General features: G+C 42.0%; 1 protein-coding gene across 1 annotated transcript in view; it reads left to right on the top strand.

The window, feature by feature from the left end:
• Positions 1 to 6,125, top strand: part of LOC116335110 (neural cell adhesion molecule 2-like) — a 660,945-nt gene that overhangs the window by 400,336 nt on the left and 254,484 nt on the right. The gene's annotated exons all lie outside the window — the stretch shown is intronic.

The following is a 6,125-nucleotide window of genomic DNA, read 5'->3' as shown; positions in this document are numbered from 1 at the left end:
CACCTGTGACAGTGATCCAGCTGGATGGAGACTCTCCATGACCGCTGATGTCACACTTGTAGAGGCCTTCATCAGACCTGGAAACATGCTGGATGGTCATGTGACCTGTAGGCTGCTTCCTGATGAGGGAGCCATCTTTATAGAAAGCAGCTGGGAGGTTGGAGGGAGTGGTCTTTGTTTTACAGAGCAGAGTGACGTCATCTCCCTCCATCACAGGGAGGACAGGACTCTGCAGGATCACTGATCCACCTCAACACAGAGACAAACTACAGCATTTCATCCATTTACACACAGCTTCATCAACACTAACTCCACACACTCAGCTTACCAGTGACTGTCAGGTTAACCATGTTACTGATGGGACCCTCTCTGGACTCACACCAGTAAACTCCACTGTCATGATGCATAATAGTGATGTTACAGGAAGAACCAGACCATCTCCCCCACACATCTCCACACTGAGTCCTCTGTCCTTCAGTTGTGTTTCTCCTCAGAGTCCATCCAGCAGAGCTGTCGTCCTCCTCACAGCTCAGAGACACAGAGTCTCCTTCAAAGAACTGAGAGCTGCTGGGACTCACAGTCAGACGAGCTGTGAGGGTTCAAATAAAAAACTGATGATCTGATAGACTTTACATTGTGAAACATGAACCCAATCAGGTCATATCAGTGAGTATTTATCAGGTTTAAACTGTGACAGAAGAAGGTTACTGACCTTGGTTTGTTGTGCAGCTCAGCAGTGAGATCAGAACTAAAGAGAAATGACACTCAGGCTGATTAGAGGTGAACATAAAGAACAACTCAACACAAACAGCTGACAAACGCACGAACTCATCGCTCTGATATATCTGCTCATTTTATGTTTGGTGCAACACGTTTCAATAAAATTTGGACAAGAAAACACTCAAAAGCATGTATTAGTAAAACATGAATATCTCATATGTATATTCATAGAGTTTGTACTCTTCTTGCTCCTGTACTTCAATTTGATTAATTTATTAAATTTTTTATGTCAAAAACAGCACTGAATGTAATTGTTGTGATCATAAACATGTGCACTGACTACGCTGTTTATTTAATGCAAAATATCCACTACTCCTAAAAACCACAGTAAATTCATGTGTCCACTGTGCAGCTGTGTTGATATAATGAGTGAATGATTTGAGCTTTTCACTGCCTGCTGTGTTTCCTCGACTCCTGAGCAAAGATAAAGAGTCAGTTCAGACCTGCAGTTGGTCCTCGTGGTGTTTGAACTTGAATTCAGCCTGATTTGTTTTTCATGTCTTCTCCTCCATCATCAGTTATCAGGAGAGCAGACAGTCAAAGTACAAGAATTCAAACAAACACAGAGATTCTACTTACAGAGCAGACACAGCACAGATGTTTCCTTCATCGTCCTTCTCACTCATTTGAGCTTTTTTTCATTTCTCTCACTGACACCAAGTAAAGCCCGCCCTCTTCCTCTGAGCACCAGCTTTCTATTGGTTCAAACACAGTGGTGGGGCCTAAACGTAAAAATACAAGTGATAAAACTATTTAAATATATAACTTTTAAAACAGTGACATGCCTTAGACATTTATCAGTTCACAAAGATGAAAAGGAAAAATTACAGAAAATCAAATCTCCTCTGCTCTCAGTGATCTGTAGTTTGGTTGATGAACAAATCCATGTCCATGTAGTTACGTCCCCTCAGTGAGAGAGGCAGATATGAGCTGAAACACAGGAATCAAACCAGGGACGCTGCTGTTATGGAGCTGAACTGGAACCATTCAGACACCGAGGCCCTCTGAACACATTTTAATTACAGCTGTGCAGAGACACACTGATGACTGACTGGAACACTATGATTCACATTTTACATTCACACCATCCTCACACATGGTTTATATATGACCACTAGAGGGAGATGTTGGACTTTAAACACTAACATGGGCCGTGTCCAAGTAGACCCTGTGCACGAGGAAACAAGAGCATCTGGCTGCAGCCACTGGGGAACGCCATATTGCGGCCTCCACAGTAACCGGAAACATGTGACTTCAGGTAAATCGACTTTGACAGTGAAAACTAAATTGCGTTTTGTTGCTATTGGTGCTGCTGAGAAATAAACATGGTTCTAAGTGTTTTTTAACCCTCTGGGTTTGTTAAAAAAAAAAATCACCATCCCTTCAGCTTGTTCGTGGCCAAAAGTGTCCATGCGTTACATTGTGCTCTGCGTTCTGATTGCTGTAGACGATTGCCAATCAACCTAGTGCTGTGTCTCCTGTACAGCAGCGGCCCCCAGCACCCGGGCCACGGACTGATACCGGTACCGGTCCGTGAGTCGTTTGGTACCGGGCCGCGAGAGTTGATTAAGGAACTGACCTCACAGCCCATTGTTCCTTCAGTGGGCTGGTTTCAGTCATTATGCAAATGTACTGTTTATAAGGTTTGGGGAAACCTGCAGTCAGCTGAGACTGAAGATGTCACTTGGATGAGTGACGAAACGTTTCTCCCACAAAACGCTACGTCCAGATGAACAGATTCAACTTTTGGAGGTTTTCTAGATTCTGTACCAGTACTGTGTGTAAAATGCCATCAAAAAGTCAATTAAGTTTTATTCTTTCTCATCTGTCTTTCTATCTCCTCTCACTTTTTAAAGGTTGCCATGTTAGAAAAAATATTTTTGCCCTGCCATGCTGTTTATTGATGTGGCAAATGAATGGTTTATGAAAATATATCTAAATCTGTCATCAGTAATCAGTAATGATCATGTCTCACCTCTAGTCTTCTCTGTCTTAATTTCAGGTTTTCACCATGTGTTGTAGATAGTTCAGGAGGTTAACTCGACCAAGCAGTCTACTTTCGGGTACTGTTTAGAATACCAGCTTAGGGAGGATGGTGAAGGTTAAAGTTTATTAGATTGATACATATATACCAACAAGACAGTGTACATTACTGTGACAACAGCGTTTGTTTTCATTCAAAGGATTTATGGTTTTTCCTATAATACCTGGTGGGCCGGTCTCTAGTCAAAATGCCCGGGCCGATTTTTTTGTCCCAGTCCAGCCCTGTGTGAAATGTATGGTTTTCAGGGTTTTTATCGTTAAGTCGGTTTCCCTGGGTCTTTTCCCGTGTTGTAGTTCTGTGTCTTATTCTGAAAGAACTATTTACACGTTACCATAGCGACCAGAGAGCATTAAGAAGCAGAGAGGAGGATGTTACTCGCTGTTGGCGCATTTTAGGAGAACGCTGCTAATAAAGTTACACAATTACACAGTGAATTCGCGTTTATTATTATATTTACAAAATACCGCAGTTGTTGTCTTTGTCTGTATCATTTTATTTTGTTGTATTTATCCGCGACACCTTAAAGGCCGGTCCGTGAAAATATTGTCAGACATTAAACTGGTCCGTGGTGCAAAAATCTTTCTATTACAAAAAAGGGCCATAAGGATAATCCATAAAACCGGTTACAGAGATCATACAAATCCACTATTCTTAAAATCAAAAATTCTAAAATTCACAGATCTGGTTCATTTTCTCACTGCACAAATTATGTATAAAGCAATGAATAACCTGCTAACTGACAATATTCTAAAACTGTTTTCTAAAAGGGAACGGGGATACAATTTGAGGGGGGAATTAAATTTAAAATATCCTTGTATCCGTACAACATTAAAAAGTTTTTGCATCTCTGTGTGTGGAGTGAAGCTGTGGACTAAGTAAAGATATGAAGCAATGTCCGAGCATGGCACAGTTTAAAAAGCGGTTTAAGGATATGGTTTTTACAGGGTACAGGGAGGAGGAAGAGATTTGATAGGGTGTTCTTGTCCAGTATTTTCATGTGTGTGCGGGTGCACGGGTATGTTGGTATGGGTATATATATATCTGTAGGTTGTGTATCCTTTGAGGTGTTACTGGGGTTAGTGAAAATGTGTATGTGTGTATGTGTATATACGTATAGAAACATATATGTATGTATATATAAAAAAAATTAATAATAAAAAAATACACATGACATAATGTAATTGCAAGGAGGTATTTCTGTAGTCTATTAATTACTAGATTACGGAGCCCCTCTGATGACATGGTCCAAAAAATAAATAAATTATGGCCACAAAATACTACTTTGTGGGCACGAAATGGGTATAACGTGCCCACGAAATACTTATTTGTGCCCAGGAAATACTATTTCGAGGGCACGAAATAGGTATAACGTGCGCACGAAATGCTAATTTGTGGGCACGAAACACTTGACCGATAATCGTGATCTTTCCCAGGCCCTTGCAGTTGGTTGACAATAAAATCTATCCCGGTGTCCAGGTCGCACTTACGTCTGTAAAGCAACTGGGCTCTCAATATCCTGTTTAAATGTCTCTCCGTAATAATGGTTCCTTGCATTGCCAGGCTTTTCAAAATGCATTTGTAGCTCATTCCCGGCCTAAAATAAAACTCAATCATACTGTCTCTGTCCATGGTGTATAGGTTATCCTACTCTTATGCTTATGTCTCTACACAGCTGTCCAGGAATTGTATCAATATGATGTGCGCACGTTATCCATTTCGTTGCCACAAATGCGCGTAATCGTTACCACGTTATACCCAATTCGTGCCCACAAATTAGCATTTCGCATGCAAGACGTTATACCTATTTCGTGCCCTCGAAATAGTATTTCGTGGCCGCAAATAAGTATTTCGTGGGCACATTATACTATTTCGAGGGCACGAAGTAGTATTTTGTGGCCACAATTTATTTATTTTTTGGACCATGTCATCAGAGGTAGGGATGCACCGATCCCGATACTGGTATCTGGTATCGGTGCCGATACTGTAAAATGTGTGCGCACTGCACTCGTAAAAGTCAACCGATACCATGAACCGATACTAATGTAGCCCGGATGGGAATTTGGTAGTAGATACTCATAATTCCCATGGACTTGAACGCCACATAAGGTGTTCACAGTTCACAGAAGAGAACGGCATGGAGAGATGCACGAGGTTAGCTGAACCAAAGTGAGAGACTCGGCTAGTTTTACTGAGGTTAACTTGCACAAAAGAGTGTGTGACTAGAAAGCTAACTGTGTGAGAGCTTCACAACAGAGTGTGGGTGAAGTGACTTTTTGTTTCAACGGTCGCACCACCGTCCGTGGAAAACTGTGTTTCCAGCCATGACCGCCGAGGCTAAAGGCTAGCCCGGACTGCTTGGCTGCGCCACGGAGGCAGCTGCTATGGACTGTCGGAGAGCTGGACAGTGACTGACTAACGCGCTGTAGCAGAGACAGCATCGGGTCCGCAGGGAGTGGATTTAGTGTGGGACTGGTGAACGGCGACCTCACCGAGCAACGGAACTGTAAGTCAGACTTTTGTGCTCTTACTGGGAGAAGAGGATTTTTCTCCATCGTCCGGCGTGAGCAGCAAACAGGCCTGCAACAAGTGTGAATGTGTGTGTGTGGGGCCCATGTGTGAATATTGTATGTTTAGTGGAGTTATATAACGTGTTTTGGAGTGTATATTAGTGAGTCACTTACCAAAAGGTGATAACATAAGTTGGGTTGTTTAATATAATTTGAAAGGGAATTATTTCATTTATACAGTGTATTTCATTTGGTTAAGGAATTGGAATATCATTTGAGTTTAAAAAAGGGATGTGTTGTACAGTATTTGTCTCTGCCCTTACGTTCAGTAAACGTTTCGTTTGGGTTAAAGAGTTGTGTGGGGTTGTTTCTTTACTACCGGTTAAGTTTAACTTGTGTGTGGCAGAAGTATCGGTTTTTGTACTCGGTATCGGCAAGTACTCAGATCCGAGTATCGGTATCGGATCGGTTTGAAAAAATTGGTATCGTTGCATCCCTAATCAGAGGGGCTCCGTACTAGATAGTGGAAAAAGGGTGGGATTAAATAAGCTTATGCTTCTTCCTGTTATGGTAAGGACTAATTCAGTGGTTCATGCAGCACCCTCTGGTGGTTGTGTCGTGTGTGTTTGTTGTTGCAGCTTGGCAATAAACGGAGTCGCCACGTTAAGACAGAGCTGTCCCAGTCTCGTTAATGTTGCTGCTATTATAAACCCGAGATCTACCAAAACATGGTGTCAGAAGTACTCTGGAGGGAAGAAGAACGTCACGAAAATGAAAGCTTTCTCACCGGAGAG

Source organism: Oreochromis aureus, linkage group 3, assembly GCF_013358895.1.
Source record: "Oreochromis aureus strain Israel breed Guangdong linkage group 3, ZZ_aureus, whole genome shotgun sequence".
Taxonomy (NCBI): Eukaryota; Metazoa; Chordata; class Actinopteri; order Cichliformes; family Cichlidae; genus Oreochromis; species Oreochromis aureus.
The sequence above is the reverse complement of the archived record's forward strand: the minus strand, read 5'-3'. Positions and strand labels throughout refer to the sequence as shown.